This window comes from Neofelis nebulosa, chromosome 7 (assembly GCF_028018385.1).
Source record: "Neofelis nebulosa isolate mNeoNeb1 chromosome 7, mNeoNeb1.pri, whole genome shotgun sequence".
NCBI classification, from domain to species: domain Eukaryota; kingdom Metazoa; phylum Chordata; class Mammalia; order Carnivora; family Felidae; genus Neofelis; species Neofelis nebulosa.
The window spans coordinates 53105502-53114361 of NC_080788.1; the positions used below are offsets into that span (position 1 = coordinate 53105502).

The window sequence follows — 8860 nt, forward strand, 5'->3', positions numbered from 1 at the left end:
CCAAGACTCTTACTTGTATGACTCTATACATATTAAATAAATGTCAGACTGTTGCTTTTGTACACGTTAAATAAATTCAACTTGCCATCACATTCTCATGTCTCTTGTCTTGTGTGAGCCCTCATTTTCTCCCAGCTTGCCACGTTTTCAACCGTCTTCTCTCACACACTTCAGGAACTGTGTTCACCTAGATGTACTTGTAGTGGTATTAGTGCTTAGATATGTTCTGATATGAAACTGTTTATTTGGAAAGGGTTATCTCTATCAGTTACCTTAGTCTGTATGTTTGTCTTGGTGTGTTTGTGTTTTTTAATGAGTAGGTGTAGGTGTTTGAGCATATGTACCTGAGGGAGTGTATACCTTTACAGGTCAAAAAGCGTGCACATCTGTGAAGGAAACTTGCTTGTCCGTATTTCAATATTCTCAAATTATTAAGAGTATAAAGGCAAAAGAAATCAGTCACAAAAGACTATACTGTATGATTTCATTGTTATGAACTATCCAGAATAGGCAAATCCATACAGACAGAAAACAGATTAATGGTTGCCTAGTTTGGTGGGGACTGGGGAAAGCGGGTAGCAACTGCTAATGGGTAGGGGGTTTCTTTTTGGTGTGATGAAAATGTTCTAAAATGGATTGTGGCGATGATTGCTCAACTCTGTGAATATACTAAAATTCACTGACCGGTACTCTTGCAATGAGTGACTTATGTGGGATGTGAATTTCAATAAAGCTGTAACATATTAAAGAGAGAAAATAAGGAAACCAGAGTTGTCCTATATTTCCATAGAGGGGTAACATGTCTTTGAAAATCTTAACTTTGCTTCTATTTTACTTAAGCTTGGGTTCAAGATTCCCCACTGCTAAGTTTCCCAACTGGTATAGTCTCTGTCTCCAGCTGTGTCTTTACTAACAAGGATGACACACATGTGGCAAAGTGTTTACTGATTATCACTCAATGTCTGAACAGAAAAGAACAGATACACTATGATTACAACCATATAAAAATACGTAAATGGATGAACAAAACCTGGAAGGAAATGAGGAAAAATTAAAACAGTTACACTGGAGTAATACAGTTGAGGTGATGTCTTTAAAAAATAATACTGCTTTCAAAAATAAAAAATAAGAAAAATAATAATAATACTGCTTTCGGGGCACCTGGGTGTCTCAGTTGGTTAACCGTCCGACTTCGGCTCAGGTCATTATCACACCACTGGTGAGTTTTGAGCCCCACATGGGGCTCGGTGCTGACAGCTCAGAGCCTGGAGCTTGCTTCAGATTCTGTGTCTCCACCTCTCTCTGCTCCTCCCCTACTCGCACTCTGTCTCTCTCTCTCAAAAAATAAGCATTAAAGAATAAAAAAAATAATACTGCTTTGTGTTACCAGTCAATAAAATCTGGTAGAAACAATAACCAACCTGTCTCCTTAGAAATTATTCCAGGACACATTCAGGAACTGTTTGTCACGAAGGACTGGAGTAGTGTAGTAGAAAGATGGAAACTAAAACACGTGGATTATATATATTTACATCTATTTTGACCAATCAATAAACAAGAAAATATTAAGGTCTCTACAGCTTGCTCTAATAGAGTCCTAGATGATCTCTCTGAGCTTGAATCTCCTTCCTTCCCCGCCCCCCCCTTCGCCCCCCCCCCCCCCCCAACAGCCTGGCTTATGGATAGGGTACAAGCAATACTGAAACTAACACTGCATCCATTACTTCAACTGCAGGAAAGCCATTTCAAATTCAAATTCATTATTAACGTTCCTCCATCAGAAAATATATGGTAACCAGCCCTGGATCAATCTCAATGTAGCTACAGTCTCAAAGAGGTGCATAAAAGTCTTTTTTTGTATTTTCCTTTTGTGTTTAAAGATACAGGGCCCATGCTTAAGAAACTAAAAATAAAAGCACAACCAAAATACAAAGTAGCTCTATTAATTTTCAGTTAAGATACCAAGCTGATCTAACGGAGAAAGGAAAAAAAATTTTTAAACCTACATTGCTAGAACAACTAGATACCTGTACAGAGGGAAAATGAACCTAAACCCCTACCTCCCATCTTTTTTTTTTTTTTAATTTTTTTAACATTTTTTTATTTTTGAGACAGAGAGAGACAGAGCATGAACAGGGGAGGGGCAGAGAGAGAGGGAGACACAGAATCCGAAACAGGCTCCAGGCTCTGAGCGGTCAGCACAGAGCCCGATGCGGGGCTCGAACTCACAGACTGTGAGATCATGACCCGAGCCGAAGTCGGACGCTTAACCGACCAAGCCACCCAGGCGCCCCCCTACCTCCCATCTTGACACAAAAATTAATCTGTGACAGATCACAGACCTAGATGTAAAATCTAGAACAAGAATGCTTTTAGAAGAAAACTGAGAATATCTCTGCAACCCTGGAGCTAGGCACAAAAAACACTAACCATAAAATTAAAAACTGATAAAATGGTAAAAATTTTATAAAAAGTAAAAATTTCTGCTTATCACATCATCATCAAGAAAATAAACAGAAAAGGCACAGACTGGGTAAAAAATATATATCTAACAAAGGGCTTATACTCAGAATATATAAAGAACTCCTATGGGGGCGCCTGGGTGGCTCAGTTGGTTAAGCATCCGACTTCAGCTCAGGTCATGATCTCATGGTCCATGAGTTCAAGCCCCTCATCAGGCTCTGTGCTGACAGCTCGGAACCTGAAGCCTGCTTCATATTCTGTGTCTCCTTCTCTCTGACCCTCCCCTGTTCATGCTCTGTCTCTCTCTGTCTCAAAAGTAAATAAACATTAAAAAAATTTTTAGAATATATAAATAACTCCTACAAACAGCAATAAAAAAGATGAACCATCCATTGGAAAAAAAATAGGCAAAAACTTTAACTGATACTTCACAAGAGAAGTAAAACCAATTGCTACACAGTAAAGCATTCAATATTTTAAATCATCAAAAAAAATACAAATTAAAACCATACTGAGGTGCCATTTTACAGCTTCTAGTGTGGTAAAACAAAAAAGGGTGACAGCATTAAAATTAGGCAACATAAAAAATGTGAAAAAACTGGAAGTCATATACAAACCACCTTGGACAACTGTGTGGTGGTTTTTAAATAAAGTTCAACATACAGCTACCCTATGACTCAGTAATTCCTCTCTCAGGTGTTTATCAAAAGAAATGGAAACATCTATCCATAAGAGACTTATAAAGGAAATATTCATAACAACTTTATTTCTAATAACCCAATCCTGGAAAAAAACCCCAACCATCCATCAAGAACAGAACAGATAAAGAAATTAGGGTGTATTCATACAATGGAATACTAGTCTTCAATAAAAAAGAACCAACCACCGATATACACAACAAAGATGAATCTCAAAAACATTCTATTACAGGGGCGTCTGGGTGGTTCAGTTGGTTGAGCTTGATCTTGGCTCAGGTCACGGTCTTACGGTTCATGAGATGGAGCCCCATGTCTGGCTCTGGCTCTGTGCAGCCAGTGCGGAGCCTGCTTGAGATTCTCTGTATCCCTCTTTCTCTCTCCCCCTCCCCTGTCCCCTATTCACTCGCTCTCTCCCAAGTCCCCTCTCAAAAAAACAAAAAAGCAATATATTACATTAAAGAAGCTAGACACACACAAAAAGCATATACTGTATGACCATTTATGTCAAGTCCAAGACTAAGCAAAACAAATCTATGGCGTCAGAAATACAATCAAAAGTGGTTGCCTCCACTGGAGGAGGGTAGGTGAGGGAAACTGGAAAGGATCATGAGGAAACTTTCTATAGTGATGAAAATGTTTTCTATCTTATTTTGGCTGAAGTTACAGTGTATAAAACTTTAGAACTCCTTGAACTGGACAGAAACATACGAATGTTCAGCATTTTACTGAATGTTAATTACACCTCAATAAAAATACAAAGTAGCACTCTGCTTCAAGATAAAAGCTAATGATTTTGTTTCAAATAAAATTCTAGAATACGACAGAATAGACACATACATTTTCAATTATTTGCCACTCTGGATTATTCACATCTCTATTACTGCCAATAACAACGGATTACAGACACATACAGGCAGATACATATAGTATACATGTTCATGTTTCATCTTTCATAAATAGCAAATCGAGTTTGGTTCTTCACAATTTCAATATGTACCTAATGGGCTGTTAGACGTCGAGCAGACTTTTCTGTTTTCTATAGCATTTTCCTCTCAATAAGATCTTATAGTTGTGTGAATCTGAGATAAAAATGAGAATAAATGGGGCAGCTGGCTGGCAGTGGAGCCTGCGACTCTTGATCTCAGGGGTTGTGGGTTCAGGACCCACGTTGGGTGTAGAGATTACTTAAAAGAATAAAATACTTTTATATATATATATATATATATATATATATATATATATATATATAAATTTTAATATTTTTATTTATTTTTGAGAGAGAGAGACAAAGCATGAACAGGGGAGGGGCAGAGAGGGAGGCAGACACAGAATCTGAAGGAGGCTCCAGGCTCTGAGATGTCAGCACACAGCCTGATGCGGGGCTTGAATCCATGAACCATGAGATCATGACTCAGATGCTCAACCAACTCAGCCACCCAGACACCCCTCAAATTTTTTTTAAAATGAGTATAAGTGAGACATGTAAATCAAATGTCTTCAAGGAAAGTCACTGACAGAACAGTGCTTTAGCCATTATGACAGCCTCAACTATTGCCCTCAACTATTTTAATCAAGACAGAGTCCACACATATTTAAATTTAAGAGCAATTGAAAAGCTTGATGAATAGTTTCCCAGCTAATTTGATCTTTAAAAGATAACAGAGCCTAAATAACAAGAGCTAGTACATTAGTACATCGGACTGACACTTGAAAAGCCACAGAACCATTTTCTCCTATTGTTTTACTAGGTCCTCCTTGGTCTCTTTTTCTTCATCTTTTCCCCTCCCTCTTTTGGTCTCTTTCCAGGTGTATTTGTGTCCCTTATTGCCTCTCACTCCCTTGATATTGCTCTAAATGATTTTCATATAGCCAGCTCACCCCAGAATCCAAATAAATACATTTACAAAATCTTACTGTATTCTATGTAGATTTGTCACACAACCAAATAGTACAGAGACTATAGCCTAGGGACAGTGATGGGAGGTGAGTTGAAAAAAAGGTGATTTCATTTGTTCCCCATCCCCACAACTGTAAAAGCTCTCTCCTTAACACCCACTGCAGGCTTTTATTCGCTACACAGGGCTCATACAGTGCTCTGAACTATAAACAAGTACACGTGCCCAGTATCAGAGAGAGTAAGCTCCCAGACAAAACCCAGGTCTTATATGTCTGTATTCACCAGAAGCCTACGACAGCGCCCTGTACAGGATGGGGCAAAACACGTATTTGTTGAATTAGTGAAATACTGAATTAATGGGAATGAAAACAGCTGAGGATGGATGAGGATGAGAGGGGGAAAAAAAGCTCAAAGTACACAGCAAAGAGAAAAGAAGAAGAGAGGAGGAAAAAAGAAGAATAGAAAAAACTTGTGAAGGCAATTATTTCTGTTAGAATGAAGAGGATTATTTTAAAAATTTTTGAGAACTGAGAAAAGCCTTTGCTATGTATCTAGTATCACAGTAATCAGCACCAGTCATAAAACGTCCCATCCTTAAAAACGTCCCATTCTTGATATTTAAAGTGTGAGAGGGGCACCTGGGTAGCTCAGTCAGTTGAGTGTCCAACTCTGGCTCCGTTCACGATCTCACAGTTGGTGATTTCAAGCCCCACATCGAGCTTGCTGCTGTGGGCGCAGAGCCCGCTTTCAGTCCTCTGTTCTCTCCCTCCCTCTCTCTCTGCCCCTCTCCCACTCACGCCCTCTCTTTCAAGAATAAAACATTAATAAATAAATAGGGGCGCCTGGGTGGCGCAGTCGGTTAAGCGTCCGACTTCAGCCAGGTCACGATCCCGCGGTCCGTGAGTTCGAGCCCCGCGTCAGGCTCTGGGCTGATGGCTCGGAGCCTGGAGCCTGTTTCCGATTCTGTGTCTCCCTCTCTCTCTGCCCCTCCCCCATTCATGCTCTGTCTCCCTCTGTCCCAAAAATAAATAAAAAATGTTGAAAAAAAAAATTAAAAAAAAAAACATTAATAAATAAATATATACAGTGTGAGAGACTACAGCATTCCTTATGTGACATGCAGGGACCCCCTTCAAACCTACAAGATCCCAGGTCATTTATGCATATTAAAGTCTGAGAGCACCACCCTACACCCTACAAGTCCTTTCTGTTGTAGGGAACCTACGCTTTATTTAAATGGACCAGTAGCTGAGACTTGAAAAGTCTCTGAATAGAGTGAAAACCAATCATTGTAATGGGATGTGACCTGCACGTATTTAACTTTATGTATGTATTTAACTTTGGGTGAAGTTTTTAATTGCAAAATAATTTGGCCTGGAGGGTATACCACAAAACTTTTAAATTAGTCAAAAAATATGATTAAAAGAAACTGAGGGGCGCCTGGCTGGATCATTTGGAAGATTATGCAACTCTTTATCTTGGGATTGTAAGTTTGGGCCCATGTTGGGTGTAGAGATTACATAAAAAAATATTAAAAAAAAAAAAAAAAAGAGGGCATCTGGGTGGCTCAGTAGGTTAGGCATCAGACTTCAGGTCATGATCTTATGGTTTGTGACTCAGAGCTGCATCGGGCTCTCTGCTGTCAGCACAGAGCCAGCTTCCAATCCTCTGTCCCCCTCTCTTTGCCCCTCCCCAGCTCACACTCTCTCTCTCAAAAATAAATAAATTTAAAATAAAAATAATAAAAAATAAAAAAGAAATTGAGCACTGGGACAGTAACATCCTAAGGAAATCATTTTTGTTCCTTCAGGCCTACCACAGGGCTTGGAATGACAAATGTGGCCAATACTTCCTGAATGAAGAGAATAAATGAATTCTAAAAATCAGAGACATTTAGGGCTAGAATAATCTTGGGGTCACCTGGTCCCATAACCTCATTTTAAAGTTGAGCAAACTCCAGACACCTGGCTGGCTCAGTAGGTACAGCATGCAATTCTTGACCTCCGGGTAGTGAGTTTGAGCCCCAAGTGAGGTGCAGAGATTACTTAAAAAAGTAAAATAAAGAGCAAACTAGGAATCCTGAGTGGCTGGAGAGCAAGCAGGCTAAAAGATTTAGAATATACTGGATCTTACCTTTCAATTATCTTTTTGTTTCTTCGCTAGAAATGAGTTGGAAAGGGGATTTTAAATATTATAATAAAAGCACTGTGGACTCTGAAAGAAGTGATAGGGTAAAATGTGCCAAAGACTAGGAGGAAGAGACTAGCAAAAGTAAATGAGGCCAGACAAAACTATTTTTCGAAGCCCGATATATTTTTTTGACAGGCCAATTAATTAATCAACCTAATCTGCCAAAAAACTAATCTGAAGGATTCTCAGAGAAAGAAACATGAGCTGCATGAAAATGTTACAACCCAAGGGAGACTGCACATAACTAACTTAAATCTCCACAGGCTTATTTCCTGTTCAAGTATGACCTCCTGGGATAAATTTTACTGCAGTGTTCATTACCAGACGACTTTTGGTTTTAAGAGAAGCCAACGGCAAGTTGGAAATGAAATTCTTAACTAAAACATTAAAAAAAAAAAAATGGCTGTTTCCCATTTGTTTGTAATTAGATTGAAGGCTTGCACAGGAAAGACACCAACCTCATAAGCAAAAATACAACGACCCAGTCACGTCCTCAAAACACATCAACACACAAACTTCACAGCCGGATCCAGCTGTGCTGCGCAGGAGCCAGGAATTTATTTTAAGGCAAAGGAGATAGATCAAAACCGATGAATGCAAGACCAGCCAGATTTTAGTGCCCGCCCCCCCCCCCCCAAGGGTGTGACCTAAGGTTTTTTTTTTCTTTCTTTCTAACTTTCAACTAGCAGAAGCCTTTGCAGGAGTCTGGGTGAGAACACCCTTTTACGAGGATCGTCCCCCCAGCTACGCCTGGGTGGAGTGGAAGGGGCGAGTACGCACGGCGAGCTCGCACAGCTTCGACAGGCGCGGGCTCCGGCGGGAGGGGAAGGGGCCGGCCCCGAACCCGAGAAGGCTGGGCCCCCGAGTGATTCATCAGCAGCCGGGGGTTAACGCGCCTCCGGACGACGCCCAGCGTGCCCCACGGCCCCAGACCGGGCCCGTTCGCCCCCCAAACAGCACCCAACCCCTCCCCGCTCCCGGAGAGACCAGGAGGTAAGGAGGCCAGGGCTGGCGTCTGGAAGACAGAAACCTCTCCCTCCTCAGCCACCATGGCCGGTGAGACTCCCTGTCTGCGCCTGCAGACGGACTTCCTGGAAAGCACCGGGCCGAGCGTACCTGACTGGCACCCGCTGGAGCTGCTGACCTTCACAGACCCGCGGGGAAAGCCTGCCCTTCGTTTTCCAGCACCCGGCACCCGCCGGCCCGCCTGCGTCTGCTTCTTGGGAGTTGCCGGATCCACTCGCCGGCTGCTGCCCCAATCCGACGGCTCTGTCCGTGCGGCCAGTTTCCCCCTCCGCTACAGACGCGCGTGCGCACTCCCCGGTCGCGGGGCATCCTGGGAGCTGTAGTTCGAGCGAGGAGAGCGACGCTCAGCGCTGATCCCGGTTTTTACAATCTGCAGGACGTTGGAAGTGGCTGCAGATAGCAAGTCTTCGTCCAGCCGGGGACAACAATCTTCACTAGTGGAAATATCTCCCCTTGACCCTCTGGGAGCTATAAACAGCAACTAGAGTCTCCTTGGTATAGAGTTCCACTTTGCTTTGACTAAAGAGGCACATGAGGCAGGGCTTATATTTTACCCTTGCTTGCTAATGCCAGCACGCGACATGGA

At 41.8% G+C, this 8860-nt stretch overlaps 1 protein-coding gene across 1 annotated transcript in view; it reads right to left on the bottom strand.

The window, feature by feature from the left end:
- TMOD3 (tropomodulin 3) overlaps window positions 1-8548 on the bottom strand; it is an 80145-nt gene extending 71597 nt beyond the window's left edge. Inside the window, exon 1 of the mRNA XM_058737715.1 lies at window positions 8365-8548. The gene's annotated coding sequence lies outside the window, so the exon portion shown is untranslated. The remainder of the gene's footprint in view (window positions 1-8364) is intronic.
- Window positions 8549-8860: the final 312 nt, after the last annotated feature.